Consider the following 20109-nt stretch of genomic DNA (forward strand, 5'->3'; position numbering starts at 1 on the left):
AGCACATAGGTTGTTAGCCCCTATAAAGCACAGGACCCCTGGTATTGCAGAGGGCAGGAATCAAGTCCAGAAATTCTTTTTATTGTCTATAAATATCTGCCATGTGTGATACTCAGGTACAAAGACTAAGCTGGGAATGTCTGTAGACCTGTTGACTCTGTATGTCTCTCAGGCATATTGATGTAATTGTATTTGGCTTTGTGTGATATGCTTACTATCATCATTAAAAATCAATTTGTTCATATGCTTTGCTCTCAGACATTTTTCTTTACATACATACTTGCTTATAATATATGGGTCCAAAATGTACAAATATCTAGCATATGAATTCCCAGGATCTTAAAATACACAACTGCTACAATTAAAAGGAAAATATGCTCAGAAGGAATGTTTTATAGCTCAACAGATAGAAGGCTTTTCTACTTGTACTGATAAAAGCATTTAACATAATGAAAATGTGCCTTTTTCCTTAGTTTTTCATTTTCTTAAATCCCAAACAGAAGATCTTGCATTCTTTCAGTCTCTCTGTCTTCATATTCAACATATTAAAGGACATATTTAATATTTTTCTTAAAATTTGTTACTCATAGTTACAGTATTTATCATATAATTCTAGAAATATGTTGTCTCAAAATACCTTTTTGCATTTCAAAAATGCCATCCATAATTTGTATCTTTATATATTCATTTCATTGTTTTTATCGCAACGTATTTGATATTTAAACATAATAGTTTAAAATTTTGAGTCACTTTTACAAATGACAATGAAGACTCAAAAGGACTGCAAGCTAATTAATTTAACATTTTCTGCCTCCTTTCCTGGAAGACTATAATATACATGATAGAGCATTAATAATACTTTCCTTCATGTTTAAAGATAATATTAATAATAGTATTCTATATAACAATGACAATAAAAGTAATTTGATCAAGTGATCAAAAAAAAAAGAAAAAGGAAAAAAATCTTTGAATTAAAGGGGACTGAACTATCCAATATTTCATTTTAAACCAGAATGTCTAAGAAGCTTTATTCTTCAGCCAAATTTTCACTTTGAATTGCAAAGCAGTCATCCTTTAGATTATGTGTACAAAAACATTATTTTAAAAATCCTATCTAGTATTCCAGTCAATGACATTTACAGTGAATTAAGCTCCATTTTTAAGAAACTTGAAATCAATTAATGAAGTTCTTCTATAATTAGGACATAAATATGAAACAACATTGGATCCAATCTTGGGGGAAAAAAAGACAATTTCCTCCAAGAAGTCTGTTCTCCACATGAAAGGAAATCACTTTGTAGTGACACAAGTTTTCAGTTAAGAAAATCATCTCTTCCTTTACAAGGTTATATACTGATAAAATAATGATTTGTATACTGAATACATATACTGATATGACTTAATGAGGGTATGATATACTGGTCAGTGATAGATCTAGCCTGCTCTGGAAGCTTTAAAGAGGTCAAACACATGAAAGGAGATGCCTTACTGCCCAATATTACAGTTCATTCCACTCAATTCTAAATTCTATACACAAAAGGCACTCTTTGGAATTTCACCTATATCCTGGATCTGTCAAATTTTACTTGATTGAGTAATAGAGTTTATTTTTATCCTGGTTTCATATCTACTGTTTCATGTGAATTTTGTCATTGTTTCTGACCCCCTGTAATCCTGCAGGCCTTACTGGTTTGTCATTCTCTTCTGTGGATTAAGGCAGAAGATAAACAGATAGTAAATGTCCGAGGCTAGTTTTGAACTCATGTCTTCCAGTGCTCTGTCAACTGAGCCATCTAGATGCCTTCATATGGCCTTTAAACATCCCTCTAAGGGTTATGTGTAAGATTCCAGTATTCCCCCATTTACAGGTTAAGAAAAGGAGGTTAATAGGGGTAAAATACCTAGGCCACACAATAAGTAAGGAAGCTTAGATTGGAACCAAGGGATTCTGATTCCTAGACCAATCCACTTTCTCCTAGTTTTCATTTCCTAGAGAAATGTCTGGTCTCTTTCTGCCATTAAAGCATCAAGCTTTTCTGAATCATAATAACTTAATTTTTAAAAAAGAAAAAAAGAAACTCCTAAACAAGTTAGTTAGAAAATTCCCACTTTGGTGGTTAAAAAGACTCAGGAAACCATAATAATTTAATTTTTAAAGTCATAATAATTTAATTTTTAAAAAAGAAAAAAATAAACTCCCAAATAAGTCAGTTGGAAAATTCCCACTTCAGTGGTTAAAAAGACTCACAAAACAAAATAAGTGTTACTGAAATTAGGTTAACACTTTTCTTTTGCAATGAACCATTCATATCATGGTTTGTGATTCTACTGGGTAAACCTTAAAGTTATTTCAAAATTATTTAGTATGAAGTTTTTTAGGTAACCAATTAAATTTGCGTCTTAGAGGCAGTTTTCTTTATTTGTTCCTAATCTTTTATTTGATTTTAGTAGGGAATTCCCTGAGGAAATTTCCACAGCCAGTACCAATCAACAGCTCATAAATCATCACCTAAAGAGTTGCCTCCGAGGACTGTAAGGCAGTTTATGTCCAAGGTTGAGGCAGTACTTGAACTAAGGACTTCCTAGTTCTAAAGTCTGCCTGCTCTATAAGAGACTATTTTAAATTCATCATTAAGTAGCACTGGTTTTTCAATGCATCTGTGAGTTCAAAAGTGAAGGTATACTTTCCACATTCCCATTTAAAAATGTTTATTAATCTTGTTTATGAAACATCTAATAAGACACAGAAACATCTAATAAGCTACTCTCTGCAGGACACTTAGGCTTTGGGGACACACATATACAAAAAAGTTATTGCACTCCAGGAACTTACATTCTCTTGGGGAAATAAAATATGTAAGTCCCAGATAATTTAAGAAGAGTAAACTAATGACTGGCAGAAGGGATGTCAATCAATTGTAGATTGCAACCCATCCTTGCTTTCCCATCTCGTATAGTTCTTGTCCATATGTCCCTCACTGTGGGGCTATTTAAGATACCTTCATTAGGTTCATTTAATATTTCATGGATAAATAAAATCTAGCACCTGGGCTGTCCATCTGTTTTCCCTCACTCTTTCTACATGACCAGCATACCTTCTTTTTCAGATATACATGTCCTCAATTTACATTAATACTTCAAAGAGCTATGATATTGGTAATGTGGGAGTTCCTTTCCCCAACACAGATGGCAGCCCATATGTAATTTATTTGCTAATTTAGGCCTGAAGATCAGAGAGCTTAAATGACTTGTCCATAGTCATACAATCTGTAAGTATCAGAAATGGGATTAGAAATTCTGGGTTCTGTGATCTTAGTCCATCATTCCATATACTCTACACATTATCTAATAGCTCTAAATATCACATTCTTCATATGTTGTCTTTTAAGAAAACCTCATGTTCCATCTAACTCTAAATACAGTAAAATGATTATAGAAGCTTATGCATTTAGGATGATTTTTTTAAAGAATGATTATTTCTCAATTGCATGTAAAAACAATTATAACAGTAATTTTATGTAATTTTTGAACTCTAAACTTCTGTCTTCCATCTCTTGAGAAAACAAGCACTTCAATATAGAATATATATGTGCACTCATGAAAAACATATTTTCTTATTGGTGATATTGAAAAAGAACATAGACTTTCCCCACAAAAGAAAAAGTAAACAAGAAAAATAAAGTTTAAAAAGAATACTTTGATCTTCATTCAGACAACATCAAATCCTCTTCAGACATGGAGAGCATTTTTCATTATAAGTCCTTCAAAATCATTTTGAGTCATTGTTGAGAGTTGTTGTTGAGTCATTGTTGAGAATAGATAAGTCATTCATATTTGGTCATAATACAATATTGCTGGTATTATGTACAATGATTTCCTGGCTTTGCTCACTTCACTTTTGAATCAGTTCATAAATGTATTCCAAAGTTGTTTTTTTCTGAAACATCCTGCTCATCATTTCTTATGGCACAACAGTATTCCATCACAATCTTATTCCCCAACTTGATAAGCCATTCCTCAATGGATGGGAATCCTTTCAATTTCCAGTTCTTTGCCACCGTAAACAGTTGCTATGAATATTTTTAATACAAGTAGGACGTTTTCTTTTTAATTTGATGTCTTTGTGATATAGACCTAGTAGTTGTCCTGCTGGGTTAAAGGGTATGGACAGTTTGATAGCCCTTTGGGCATAGCTCCAAATTGCTCTTCAAAATAGTTGGATCAGTTCACAACTCATCAACAATATATTAGTGTCCTTAGTTTTCCATTCCCTCCAATACCTGTTTTCCTTTTCTGTCATATTAGTCAATATGATAGGTGTGAGGTACAACCTCAGAGTTGTCTTAATTTGCATTTCTCTAATCAATAGTGATTTAGAGCATGTTTTCATGTGGTTATTGATAGCTTTGATTTCTTCTGAAAATTGCCTATTGATATCCTTTGACCATTTATCAATTGGAGAATGGTTTGTATTCCTATAAATTTGACTCAGTTCCCTATATACTTGAGAATTGAGGCCTTTATCAGAGATGCTTTGTATATTTTTTAATTTCTTGCTTTTCTTCTAATCTTGGATACATTGAATTATTTGTATAAAAACTTTAACATAAGGTAATCAAAACAATCCATCTTACATCTCATAAGGCTTACTCTCTCTTATTTGGTCATAATTTCTTCTGGATCCATAAATCTGACAGGTAAACTACTCCATGATCCTCCGATTTGCTTATGGTATCACCTTTTATTTCTCATTCAGATACACATTTTGACCTTATCTTTGCATATGGTGGGGAGACACTGGTCTAGACCTACTTTTTGCCAAATTGCTTTCTATTTAGCAATTTTTGTCAAACAGTGAATGAATTATTTTCTCAAAAGTTTAGGTCTTTGGGTTTATCAAATATTAGTTTATTTTAGTCACTTACTACTATATGTTATGTACCTAATCTATTTGACTGATCCACCACAATATTTCTTTTCCATTACAAGATTATTTTTATCTTTTTCATGTTGTAATATAGTTTAAGATCTGGTACTTCCAAGCCACCTTTCTTTACAGGTGGTTTTAAACAAAAGAAAGCATTATGAGATGTAAGCTGGATTATTTTGATTACATTGAAATTTTTTGCAAAAATATAAAGTTAATTAGAAGGAAAGCAAAAAATGGAAAAAAGTAAGTTTTTTCTATTGATTCCCTTCATATTCTTCATCTCTTATACTTTGAGATGAATTCTATAATTATTTTTATTTATATAAAATCTTTGGTTGTTTGATTGGCATGTCATTGAATGTATAAATTAAGTACAAGTATCATTTTTATTATATTGCTCAGCCTACCCTTGAGAATTAATATTATCCAGCTATTTATAGCTGTCATTATTTGTAGGAAAAGTATTTTGTAACTTTGTTCATATGGTTCTTGGGTTTGTGTTAGCAGGTAACCAATTATATATTTTATATTGTTTGCAGAAATTATACTTGGAATTTCTCTTTTTATTTGTTGTTGTCTGTCTTCGTTGGTAATATATAGAAATGCTAATGATTTATGTAGGGGTATTTTATGTCCTATAATTTTTCTGAAGTTCTTAATTACTTTACTAAATGTTTCAGTTGATTCTTTAGGATGATCTAAGTATACAGGATGATGTATTCAATGGCACAACTTAGGTGCATGCCGTTACTGATATTATTCTTTAGCCCACATAAACTAAATATAATTCTTGCCATTACATTTTGTGTCATCTGTAATGCCGATTCTTTAGATGTCATGATGTTTACTCAGGACACACATCAAGAGTATCTTTGACTAAAACTTAAGAAAGCAACAGACAGACAGTTAATAAGAAGTCACTCAGTCAACAAGCATTATATTAAGTTTTTACTTTGTGCCAGCAATTATTAAGTGTTGTGAATGTTTATACAATATTTTATTCCTCTGCCCCCCCAAAAAACCCTATGAAAATGTGAAGGGCAACAGAGTTTAGTAGATCGAGAACTGGCTTTGAAGATAGGAAGACCTGGCTTCAGGTGCTGGCTCTAACACACAAACTGTCTTTGTGACTATTTTCAAGTCATCTAATCATTCAATGCCTAGGCAACAGCCTAAGACTATACATCCCAAAGAAAATGCTGATCAGTATTGGGTAGAGGGAGTGTCCTTATCTGGAAACTGTCTATACCAATGAAATCACAGTACTAATCTCAAAACCTTTCCTGTTAGTTAATACAAGTAATGCCATCTTCATTTTGTTATTTGGCCATATCTATCATTTCACTGGTTTAAGAAACTCATAAAGAGGAATATTGTCTACTAACACAGATAAGTACCTTCTCCACAACTCATAGTCCACTTAGAAATTTGGAGCTCAGAGATCTGCCAACCTCATTTTCCCTATTAGCAGGGACTAGAGATGTGTACCACCACTCTTGGTGTGTATTCATTTCAGACATTTTCCAATGGAGTTTTTGCCATCCTCACTTGTAAAAATCCTCCCATCAAGTGCCAAAATATGAGTTGACTTATGTAATGCAAAAGATACAAGAGAGGCTTTTGCTCTTGCAGGGGGCCAACTGAAAACTTCTGCCAGTTAGAAGCCTTATAATTCTGAGAGAAGTCAGTTGGTCCCTGAGGCTTGAACAGAGTGGAAGGACTAACTAGAGCTCTGCTTTGGCTTTCAATTTTGCCTTTGGCCTGTGCTTTGTCTCTGGACAATTTGAACCTAGCTAATTTCTCTGGACCTTTCTCTGACCTTCTCCATTTTATTTCCCTGTTTTCCCTGCCTGTTTTCCTGGGGCTCTGGGAGGCAGGGTGGCTTTTGGGTTTTTAGTGAATAGACTTTGTGGGTTTAGTTTTCCTCAATAGGCAAGTAGGACATCCTTGAATTCAAACTATCCCTTTAGAATACCCTCTTCTTTAAAGGCAGGTCCTCTCTCAGTCTAACCCATTACTGTGACCCTCCCCCATCTTGAGTTTCTCCCTAGTGGCTGTCAGAAACCCCAAACCCCTCTCTCCTTCCTGACCAAACCTGAACATTAATAAATCCCCTCGTTACCTAATCAAACCATCTGGTGCAGAGGTCAGCAAAGTATGGCTCTCGAGCCATAACTGGCTCTTTTGAGGGCCAGATATGCCTCTTTCTGCAGGAGCCATAAAGTCAATTTTTTTTTCAGGCGCTGTTACAGGAGCTCACACTGTTACAGGAGCTCGCACTGTGCGCATTGTATGGCTCTCACAGAATTATATTTTAAAAAATGTGGCGTTTATGGCTCTCACAGCCAAAAAGGTTGCCAACCTCTGTTCTGGAGAATCATTGTGTTGAAGAATTAGGCAAAGGTTAAAGTGGTAGGAATATTGTATTTTATTTTCTGAGGGAAACTGGAGGCATCCATCTCTGGAGGAAGTAGTTGCCCAGTGCTTCCTCCTGAATCCCTTCAGTTTCATTGATAGGGAGGAACCTTGTGATTCTTCCTTTGAGGACTTAAGAAACTGCCAAGAAAGCCCTCAAGTCAGTTTCAAACCACTTCTGACTGGTCTTATTATTTTTGTCTATAAAAGTACCTTTCCTGCCTGGAAGGGTTCAACCTATTTCTCCTCATTATTCTCTGTCTCTAGCTTGGGTGTCTAGCCTGTGTTAGCTGCCTCACCTGAACACCTCACCCTGTACCCTTACCATCCAAATACCACCTTGTCTATTCCTCCCTAAACTCAGCCTTCCCTTTCATTCCTCTCCTATTACCTCAATCACCTTTACCCCTCCATCACTCAGCAAGAGAAGTACAGCACCCCAGTTTTAGTGTTCCCCTTTTATCCATAACACTTATTTATATATGTGCTGATTCCCCAACTGTATGTGTGTGAGTAGTGATAGTAGGAGGATGTGTATCTAGACCCCCCCCTTGTTAGCTCAAATGTATGTGGGTGAGTATTGATGGTAGGCGTGTTATGTATCTAGACTCTGCCCCTTGTTAGCTTTCAATGGGCCAGATCAGCTAACATTAACCCCCACCCCAGGGAAGACCTATCAGGGAATAAACTCAGAGGTTCCCAAACTGGCAAAGCTATAGTGGGGATGTTGAAGGAGGGTGTTGGGGTTCAGTTGTGACCCTAATGGGTTGGATCCCACCCTCAGAGCCAGCCCTGTTGAGACAAGCCTCCCCCCCCATTCCTAAGTTCTAGTAGCTTTACCCCTCAAGATGGTCCCTGGAATTAGTCTTCCCCTCAGCCACCAGATCAGTCACCTCCTCCCCTCAGTATAACTGCTCTAGACTCTAAGTATCAAACTATCAGGGGTTTATTAAATGGTAAATTAAATTCAGAGTATAGGGGAAAAAAGGTATAGGGGAATCAAGGAAAGAGAAAAGGGTTGAATTTCACTATCAGCTAAGTCTTCTCCCTAAGAGTGCAGCTCTGAACTTCTTCTAAGGCTTGGTCACAGTAGATAACTCTCTCTTCCTTCTACAATCTCCTATAAGATATTTCTAAACTAATATAAGAGGGAAGTAGCAGGATAAGTGGATTCAAGCAGGATCAAGGAAGGAAACCACCCTCATTCAAGCTCACTGCCCCAGGAGTTTGAGCTCTCCAGCCAAATTGGAGAATTGCTGTTTAATGTCTTCTTTGTTGGTTAATGAAGATAGTAGGAATTGATGTTAGTAGTTGTGCTCTCCCAATAATCACTAATAAAAGTACAGAGGAGCCCAATTCATTCAGGATGCACCCAAAATCAAAACCTCCCAACCAAAAAACCAAACCCCGAAATTCATAAAGGAGAAACTGGCAGAGCTCAAGAAGGAAATAGACAGTAAAACCATACTAGTGGGAGATCTAAATATTCCTCTTTCAGATCTAGATAAATCAAACTGAAAAATAAATAAGAAAGAGGTAAGAGAGATGAATGAAGTCCTAGAAAAATTAGATTTAATTGATAGGTGGAGAAAAATAAATAGGGACAAAAAGGAATACACCTTCTTTTCAGCTTCACATGGCACATTCACAAAGATTGACCATGTTATAGGGCATAGAACCATTGCAAACAAATGTAAATGAGCAGAAATAATAAATGTAACCTTCTCCGATCATAATGCAATAAAAATAATAATTAGTAAGGGCACATGGACAGGAAAATCAAAAACTAATTGGAAATTAAATAATATGATTCTCCAAAACCAATTTGTCAAAGAAGGAATCATAGAAACAATCAATAATTTCATTGAAGAAAATGACAATGATGAGAGACATCCTACCAAACTCTGTGGGATGCGGCCAAGGCAGTACTCAGGGGGAAATTTATATCCTTGAGTGCATATATTAACAAATTAAGGAGGGCAGAGATTAATGAATTGGGCATGCAACTCAAAAAATTAGAAAGTGAGCAAATTAAAAATCCCCAGATGGAAACTAAATTAGAAATACTAAAAATCAAGGGAGAAATTAATAAAATCGAAAGTAAAAGAACTATTGAATTAATAAATAAGACTAGAGGCTGGTACTTTGAAAAAAGAGATAAAATAGACAAAGTACTAGTCAATATAATAAAAAAAGGAAAGAAGAAAACCAAATTGACAGTATTAGAAATGAAAAGGGAGACCTCACCTCTAATGAAGGGGAAATTAAGGTAATCATTAAGAACTATTTCGCCCAATTATATGGCAACAAATATAACAATTTAGGAGATATGGATGAATATTTACAAAAATATAAATTGCCTAGATTAACAGCAGAAGAAATAGAATACCTAAATAATCCCATAGCAGAAAGGAAAATTGAACAAGCCATCAAAGAACTCCCTAAGAAAAAATCGCCAGGGCCTGATGGATTCACAAGTTAATTCTATCAGACATTCAAAGAGCAACTAATCCCAATACTATACAAATTATTTGATATGATAAGCAAAGAAGGAGTCCTACCAAATTCCTTTTATGACACAAATATGGTACTGATTCCAAAGCCAGGGAGATCAAAAACAGAGAAAGAAAACTACAGACCAATCTCCCTAATGAACATAGATGCAAACATCTTAAATAGAATACTAGCAAAGAGACTCTAGCAAGTAATTAAGAAGATCATCCACCATGATCAGGTGGGATTTATAACAGGAATGCAAGGTTGGTTCAACATTAGGAAAACCATCCACATAATTGACCATATCAACAGTGTAACAAACAAAAATCACATGATTATCTGGATAGATGCTGAAAAAGCCTTTGACAAAATACAGCATCCATTCCTATTGAAAACACTGAAAAGTATAGGAATAGAAGGACCTTTCCTAAAAATAATAAACAGTATATACCTAAAACCATCAACAAACATCATATGCAATGGGGATAAATTAGAAGCCTTCCCAATAAGATCAGGAGTAAAACAAGGATGCCCATTATCACCTCTATTATTCAACATTGTACTAGAAACACTAGCAGTTGCAATTAGAGAAGAAAAAGAAATTGAAGGTATCAAAATAGGCAAGGAGGAAACTAAGTTATCACTCTTTACAGATGATATGATGGTCTACTTAAAAAATCCTAGAGAATCAACTAAGAAGCTTGTAGAAATAATCAACAACTTTAGCAAAACAAACACAGCAATTATATGAAAACAACTACAAAACACTTTCCAAACAAATAAAACTGGATCTAAACAATTGGAAAGTCATTGATTGCTCATGGGTAGGACAAGCTAACATAATAAAAATGACAATTCTACCCAAATTAATTTACCTATTTAGCGCCATACCTATCAAGCTACCAAAAAACTTCTTTACTGAATTAGAAAAAACTATAACAAATTTCATTTGGAATAACAAAAGATCAAGAATATCAAGGGAAATAATGAAAAAAAATGTGAAGGAAGGGGGCCTAGCAGTACCAGATATTAAACTATACTATAAAGCAGCAGTCATCAAAACAATATGGTACTGGCTAAGAGACAGAGAGGAGGATCAATGGAATAGACTTGGGGTAAATGACATCAGCAAGACAGTGTATGATAAACCCAAAGAGCCCAACTTTTGGGACATGAATCCACTATTTGACAAAAACTGCTGGGAAATTTGGAAAACAATATGGGAGAGATTAGGTTTAGATCAACATCTCACACCCTACACCAAGATAAATTCAGAATGGGTAAATGACCTGAATATAAAGAGGGAAACTATAAATAAATTAAGTGAACACAGAATAGTATACTTGTCAGATCTCTGGGAAAGGAAAGACTTTAAAACCAAGCAAGAGTTAGAGAAAATTACAAAATGTAAATTAAATGGTTTTTATTATATTAAACTAAAAAGCTTTTGTACAAACAAAAACAATGTAGTCAAAATCAGAAGGGAAACAACAAATTGGGAAAAAATCTTTATAATGAAAAACTCTGACAGGGGTCTAATTACTCAAATATACAAGGAGTTAAAGCAATTGTATAAAAAATCAAGCCATTCCCCATTTTATAAATGGGCAAGAGACATGAATAGGCAATTTTCAGGTAAAGAAATCAAAAGTATCAATAAGTACATGAGAAAGTGTTCTAAATCTCTAATAATTAAAGAAATGCAAATCTAAACAACTCTGAGGTATCACCTCACACCTAGCAGATTGGCTAAAATGAAAGAAGGGGAGAGTAATGAATACTGGAAGGGATGTGGCAAAATTGGGACATTAATGCATTGCTGATGGAGCTGTGAACTGATCCAGCCATTCTGGCTGGCAATTTGGAACTATGCTCAAAGGGCTATAAAAGAATGCCTGCCCTTTGATCCAGCCATACCATTGCTGGGTTTGTACCCAAAAGAGATCATAGATAAACAGACTTGTATGAAAATATTTATAGCTGTGCTTTTTGTGGTGGCAACAAATTGGAAAAGGAGGGTATGTCCTTCAATTGGGGAATGGCTGAACAAACTGTGGTATATGCGGGTGATGGAATACTATTGTGCTAAAAGGAATAATAAACTGGAGAAGTTCCATGTGAACTGGAAAGACCTCCAGGAATTGATGCAGAGCAAAAGGAACAGAGCCAGAAGAACACTGTACACAGAGACTGACATACTGTGGTAAAATTGAATGTAATGGACCTCTGTACCAGCAGCAATACAATGACACAGGACAATTCTGAGGGATTTATGGTAAAGATGCTACCCACATTCAGAGGAAGGACTGCAGGAGAGGAAACATATAAGAAAACCAACTGCTTGAACACATGAGCTGAGGAGGACATGATTGAGGGTGTGGACTCGAAACTACCACACCAATGCAACTACCAACAATTTGGAAATAGGTCTTGATCAAGGACACATGACAAAACCAGTGGAAATGTGCGTCGGCCATGGGTGGGGGGAGTGCGGGGGGTGAAGGGGAAAGGAGGAGCATGAATCATGTAACCATGTTAAAAATGATTATTAATAAATGTTTAAATTTAAAAAAAACCAGCCCTCCAGGGTCCCAGTCCTGTCAGGAGTGAAGTGACCATTGAGAAAACTCCTCCTCGTCAGTGGCCCCTCCTTTTTCATTCCTAACTGGCAACATTATGCTAGGCTGTTTCAGGGTCCCTCCCAACTCCAATTGCCTGCTCCCCTTTGCAAATTTCAGTCCACAGTTACACAGCAGAATGTGAGTTCTTTAAAGACAGGAACTTTTCAATTTTATCTGTTTCCCTAGAGCCTGGCACAATGCTACATATCAAAGGTGCTTTATAAATATTTGTTGATAAATTGACTGATTGATTAATTGACTTAGTTTGGAGAATCTTGTCAGATTGACAGATCTCCTCTACCATGTAATATGCAACAGAAGAAAACAAATTTTATATATCTTAGATAATACACTAGATGACACAATCAGGATCCAAAATGATCTTAACAGGCTAGAGCATGGGTCGGCAAACTTTTTGGCCGTGGGAGCCATAAATGCCACATTTTTTTTTAAACCCTTGTACTTTGGTGTATTGTCTCATAGGTGGAAGAGTGGTAAGGGTGGGCAATGGGGGTCAAGTGACTTGCCCAGGGTCACACAGCTGGGAAGTGGCTGAGGCCGGGTTTGAACCTAAGACCTCCTGTCTCTAGGCCTGACTCTCACTCCACTGAGCTACCCAGGTGCCCCCAATGCCACATTTTTTAAAATGTAATTTCGTGAAAGTCATACAGTACTCACAGTGTGCGTTCCTGTAACAACGCTTGAAAAAAATTGACTTAATAGCTCCTGCAGAAAGAGCCATATCTGGCCCTCAAAAGAGCCAGATATGGCTCTAGAGCCATACATTGCTGACGCCTGGGCTAGAGCCTTGAGATGATTCTAACAAGATTAAATTCAGTAGAGATAAAGGTAGTTTTGAACTTGAGTGCAAAAATAAATTAATTTCACAAGTATAAAATGGTCTAGACTGGAGAGACATTAGTTGTTCTGAAAAAGATGTTGGAGCACTGGTGGTCCATAACCTCAGTATGAATTAGTGATATGATATACAAGCCAGAAAAGCTATTGCAAAGTAGGGCTGCATTATAAGGGTCTTAACTTCCAAGAATAGAGAGGAGAAAGTCCCACTGCACTCTGACCTCATGAAAATGATCCTGTTATATTTTGTTAAGGCAGCTAGATGGCTCAAGGGATAAAATTGGGGCTGGAGTCAAGAAGACCTGAGTTCAAATCTATCATGAGGCACTTTACTTGCTGTGAGAACCAGGGCAAATCACTTAACATCTGTTTGCCTTAATCTACTGGAGAAAAAAATGGCAAACCACTCCTGTCTTTGCCAAGAAAACCCAATGGATAGCATGGTCAACAGGGTTGATCACAAAGAGTCAGATAAAACTGAATGACTGAACAATAAATATTAGGCTTAGTCCTAGGTACTATAGTTTTAAAAAGAATATTTATTAATGAAGTAAAGAGTATCCAGAGGAGAATAACCCAGTTAATAAAGGGACTTTGGTCCATGACACAACAAGACCAGTTGAAAGGATTGGAAAGGTTTAGCCTGGAAAAATAAGAGCTGGGAGAACATCATAGCTTTAAGTATTTAAACAAATATATAATATGTTAAAATAAAAATGTAAGTATTTAAAGACCTGTCAAGTTGGAAAAGGACCAGACTTTTCTATTTGGCTCAAGAGGACAGAATTTTTAGGCATTACACATAGTTGGATATTAAAGGTACCAACTGGAGAACATGATCTAAGAATTATATGATTGTGTATTAGCTAACTACTTTTACTTTTGTCAATTACCATTACTATAAAAATCTCAGTTTTCTCATTCTATAAAAGAGATATAATTATAACTATGCTATCTAAGTAGTACAGTGGATACACAATTTTACATGGAGTCAGGGAAAAGCTGAGTTCAGATTCAGTCATCAGCTATCTCTATGACGCTGGACAAGTCACTTGATCTCTTTCATGTTCAGTTCCCTCATCTGCAAAATGGAAATAATAATAATAACACCAGGATTGTTGTGAAGGTATTTATGACATGCATTCCAAACCAGAAAGACCCATGTAATGGTTAGTACCACTACTAACACTACCAATGCTGCTGCTGCCATTACTACACCAAGAACTTACCTCTATATCTTACTACTTAGCTTTCAGGGTGGTGTGAGGAGACTACTTTTTAAACACTGAGTTATTCCTTTTGTTAACAGGCAATTAAAACTCACTCCATATTTTAAAAGTTCATATTTCGCTGAGGCAAACTCCTTCCTTTAGGAAAGCATATAAAGATGAGGTAGGGGGAAAGGAAGAAGAAGTTCATAAGCATTTTATTTTATGTTTTTTGATATTTTTTAATTTTAATTTTGAATATTTTCCCATAGTTATATACTTCATGTTCTTTCCCTCTCCCCCAAACCCCCTAACCTCCCCTAGCCGATGCACAATTCCACTGGGTTTTACATGTATCATTGACCAAGACCTAATTCCATTTTCTTGATAGTTGGACTAGAGTTATCATTTAGTGTCTTCATCCCCAATAATATCCCCTTCAACCCATGTGTTCAAGCAGTTGTCCTTCCTCCATGTTTCTCTTCCCAAAGTTCTTACCCTGAATGTGGCTAGTGTTCTTTCTCATAAGTCCCTCAGCCTTGCTCTGGATCCTTGCATTGCTGCTAGTATAAAAGTCCATTACATTCAAGTGTGCCACAGTGTATCAATCTCTGTATATAATGTTCTCCTGGTTCTGCTCCTTTCACTCTGCATCAATTCCTGGAGGTCTTTCCAGTTCACATGGAATTCCTCCAGTTCTTTATTCCTTTGAGCAAAATAGTATTCTATCTCCAACAGATACCACAATTTGTTCAGCCATTTCCCCAATCAAAGGACATTCTCTCATCATTAGCATTTTATATTATTTATTTTAAGTCAGACACTTTGCTAAGCATGTCACAAATATTATCTCATTTAATAATCAGGTAACTGTAAAAGAGTATTTTAATGGAAATTCACTATTTCGAAAGGGCAAAAGAAAAAATAAAATCACATGCACTGGAGATGAGTAGTTGATAGAATATTGCAACAACTATTTGTTGTTTGAAAGAAGTGAAAGAAAGCATAAAAATATAGTTGCTTCTTCAAGATTTGCAATTTTCATAATACTCTTACTTGATGGCTTACTTCTACTTTTTAAATTAAGAAACTAATACTCAATATATCTAAATGACGCCTAGTAAATGTCAGGATTTGAACTCTAGTCTTCATGACTCCAGTTAAAAGACATCAAGGGAATATAGGACTAGAAAAGGAAATTGGCTGATCAAGTAAAGAGAGAGAGAGCAAGGGATTATAGATATATTTATTATTATAGATATTTAAAGGTGATATATATGTATACATATATATATATATACATCGTATATATGGGGTCCAACCCAAGAACCACAGTAAATATCCATAAAATATTCAAAGAAAAAGTAAAAGACTTTTTGTACATTTGGTAGCTTTTTAAATGAAGGATATATATATATACATATATATGTATGTATAATATGTGTGATATATAATATATGTGATATATATATATAAATATAAAACATAGTCAAGGCTAGTTCAGCAAGAGGTGAGGATATATTTCAATTTGCAACAGTGGAGGGAAAGGTATATTTTAAAGGGATTACAGCTGAATGTACTTTCATCATTTCTATATCATAGACTGCTCCAAAGACCACTTTTTCCATGTCACATATCTAGTAATAATAGTGAGCCTTGACAGGACCCATTTGGGTTCCTGGTAGCATAAACATTTCATTGAGTGCACATTTCTATTAGCCATTCCAGACAAGGAGGGAGAAACATGTGCTGCCATAAAGACATTATAGACTGAAGTTGTAGATGTTTTAGGGAATGAACTAGTGTACTTGTAGGAATATATTATAAGCCACTTGACCAAAAAAAAGAGCATCTGGACTATAAAAATGACAGAGCAAATGAAAAAAGTATGAAAAGGCCGGAGTGGAAGTAAGTAATTGGTGATTTTAGTACCAAGACAAAGACTAGAGTACATTAAGAAATCAAAATGAAATTCGTTGTATATTTGTAGAGATGATACCATAATGGCATTCTAATTTAATTGGGAACTCTAAGTGTACAAAAAGCACTAAGCAGAGACTAAGTTTTAAATAGGATAGAAAGTAGTGAAGCAGAAATGAATCTCAAAAAAAGTACTCATCTTTGGTATATGTGAAAAGAAACCAACTCTTATCACTTTTTACCTGTAAATTTTCAATGACCAATCTTCAAAGATATGGACTCACATGCTTAATGGAATAAAATGTGTATGTGAAATTGGTTAGTGATAAATAAAAAAGATAATTTTACATACATAAATGAAAAACAACACAGAATGTAATTATGGAAAGCATGTACCTTGTTAAACATCGAAAAGACCAGGGAGTAAAGTGAAAAGTGAGGGGACAAAACATTAAAGTTAAAAAATAATTGTAAAGATTAAAGTGGCTAATAATTCAAAGGCAACACCATAAGAAAAAAGAGACATTTTAATTACCAACAAACAGCAAAGAGGATGCAAATCATTCTATTTCAAGGCTCTCTATCAGTCTAGCACTTCATAAATCACCTTGTCTGTTTTGATGCAGTCAAATCTCTGAAAATAAATCAAGCATATTTGCATCTCTACTCCCTTGAGCAGTATGGTGTAGCAAAAAATAGAATTGGTTTCAAATCTCAGACCTTGAGTTGGAATTTCATAAATGGCACTTACTTGTTACATGTGACTCTGGATAAGTTACTCCCAAACTCAGTTTCCTCATATGTAAAATGGAGACAAGGATGTTTTTACTATTAACTTATAGGACCCTGTGGAGAGTAAAATATAATAATGATTAAGTAAATGACTAAAAGTATAAAAATATATATGGAGTGATTTTAAAAGGCTTAAAGAGATCTATAAATGTGAGCTATTATTACTAACATCATTGTCCTGAAAAGATGAAGCAGGTGCATATCTGCTTAGTGCATACCAAACTCTTAGAACATAAAATCTAATGAGGTTTAATCTCCCCAATAGGAAAGTATTGGATACATTTATATGTAAGGTATAATAATAATAAAAGCCAGCCAATAACCAATGTTAGGATAGAGGGGAGATAGAGTCTATGAGGGTGAGTCTCTCCCCTCCTGCCGAATATACACCCTGGGAGACTTTGAGAAGGTGTCACCCTGAAACTGGGTGACCTGGATGGTAGTGCCACTCCACAGGAGTTGGGGCGAGGCTTCCCTATAAGATGAGGTATGGGGGACCCCATTCTGATTCTGAATGAGGGTGGGGTTCACACAAGCCTCCCCTGAGGTCAGCCAACTTCACAGCTGGTGGTCTGGCTTCAAGATGGAGGCAGCCAAACCAAGCCGTGGTTCCCCTCCCCCTCGTCTCTCAGGCACTCTGGAACGCTATCTGACTAATAAATGTCTTTTATTAATATCAATATAGGGATTTGGGAAAGGGAAAGGCAAAGAGATTTTGGGGTGCCCTCTTCTCTATTTCTATGGGGTTCGTCAGTTGGGTGGAACCTTTGGGGTTCCCACTCCTAAGCGTCTCCCTCCAACCCTTCTCCTTCAGTTTCTATTTCTATTTCCCATTTCTATCCTTTTTCTATAATTGCAAGTCAAACCAGAAATGTTCTCTCAGCAAGGTTGGGTAATGGGAGAAGGAGTCTAAGAGATCGTTCCCAAAATGGAGTCCAAACACTTAGCTAACTCGATAGTTGAAGTCTTGCTGGATGAGATGTGATGGAATCTTGATCAGGGAATCAGGGTTTCAGTGTCCAAGAAAGATCCTCAGGAAGCCCACAGGATTGGTTTTGAGCTAAGATGTTCTCCTCCTCCCTCTCTCAGTCCTCCGCCAGAAGTCCTCCCCTCTCCTCTTTCATCTAGAGAAACTCCCTGACTCCTCCCTGGTCTCAACTGTCCCCAACTATCAGCCACTCCTTCTCTGGCTCCTTTTGTCCCATCCCCCTTGCACAAATTCCATCCTTAAAAAGGTCACACTAGACATTTTTTAATAAGGGTCATGGACTCCTGTATGAGTAACCTACTAAAAATGCTCATAAACAGTATAGACATGAACATCAACAATCCATAAAGATATGTTAGATTGGGGAACTTGGAGGGGAGGAATGATAATGCAGCCACTGTGGCCACAAAACTTGGAGGTATCCCTGGGAATCAGAAATGCCTTGCATGTTGTATGCCATCATCATCATCATTATCATTTCCCATTATTTAATGCCTACTAGGTGCTAAGCTAAGCACTTCAGATATAAAGAAAGGCAAAAACAGACCCTTCCCTCCAGGACATCCCATTTTAATGGGAGAGACAACCTGCCATATAAGTTATATACAGTGTAAATGAGAAGAGAACTCAGAGAGATGCATAGCACTGGTAGGGTTGGGGGAGACCAGAAAAGGACTTTTCATAAGGTTGCATTTGAGCTGAGTCTTGAAGGAAGCTGGGATGGCCAAAAGATAAAAAAGGAGAAATAAAGTGTTCTTGGCTAAACCACAGTGTCCTAGGGCCTCTGAACCTTAGTTTTCTCTTCTATAAAATGGGGATAATATCCATAGTACTTAAGTAATTGGTAGAGAAAGCAACTAAGAATATATATGAAGTGCTTGGCAAATCTTAAAAATTTCTAGCCATATAGCCAAGGGATATGAAGACAGGGGAAAGGAGCTATTTGTATGAAGTCCTAGAAGTAAAGAAGAACAGATGCCAAGGCAATAGTCAGAATTAAAACTGAGGATAAGGAAGAAAGAATGGAATAAGGATGTCTGGAAAATAAAATAATAATAATAATAATAATAATAATAATAAAGCCATCATAAAACCTAGGTAAAAAGTCCAGAATTAGTTTTTCTAAGAGCCATGGCCTACTGATATCATCTTAAAGCAAAACCTTAATCAGGACATGTTTTATCTTCTTAGCAAGGTGCCTCTATGGGTAGAAGTATGCATAATCAAAGGATTCCAAAAGCATAGCCATTTCCTGAGAAGCTCATAAAAATGATCAGCAAACTCCTCTGCTAAACCCTCTCTGACAAATAACAAATTAACCCACAAGGTCAGAATGTATAGTTATACAGCATAGCTAAAATCCTTCCTTTACCAACATACCTACGAGATTTGGTTTAGATAATATTAATATAATATCCTCTTCCTCCATCTTTCTCCGGACCCATACAAACACACACACACACACACACACACACACACACATACACATGCACGCACGCACGCACGCACGCACACACACTTACTTCTTTTAAATCTCAGCTAAAATCTATTCTTCCATGAGAAGTCTTTCTAGTTCTGCCTTAATGCTAGTGCCTCCTCTTTATTATTATTCTCTAATTTATTATGTACATAAATGTTTGCATGTTTCTCCATTAGACCTGGAGCACCTTGAAAGAAGGGATAGTCTTTTACCTTACTTTCTATTTCAAATACTTAGCACAATGCTTGGCACAATAGCTGAAGCTTAATAAATACTTATTAACTTTCCTCTGTCTGTTTCTTTCTCTCTCCTCTCTCTGCCTCTCTCTCTCTCTCTCTCTCTCTCTCTCTCTCTCTCTCTCTCTCTCTCTCTCTCTCCTCTCTCTCTCTTTCTCTATCTCT

The sequence above is a fragment of the Gracilinanus agilis genome, chromosome 6 (assembly GCF_016433145.1).
Source record: "Gracilinanus agilis isolate LMUSP501 chromosome 6, AgileGrace, whole genome shotgun sequence".
Classification (NCBI taxonomy): domain Eukaryota; kingdom Metazoa; phylum Chordata; class Mammalia; order Didelphimorphia; family Didelphidae; genus Gracilinanus; species Gracilinanus agilis.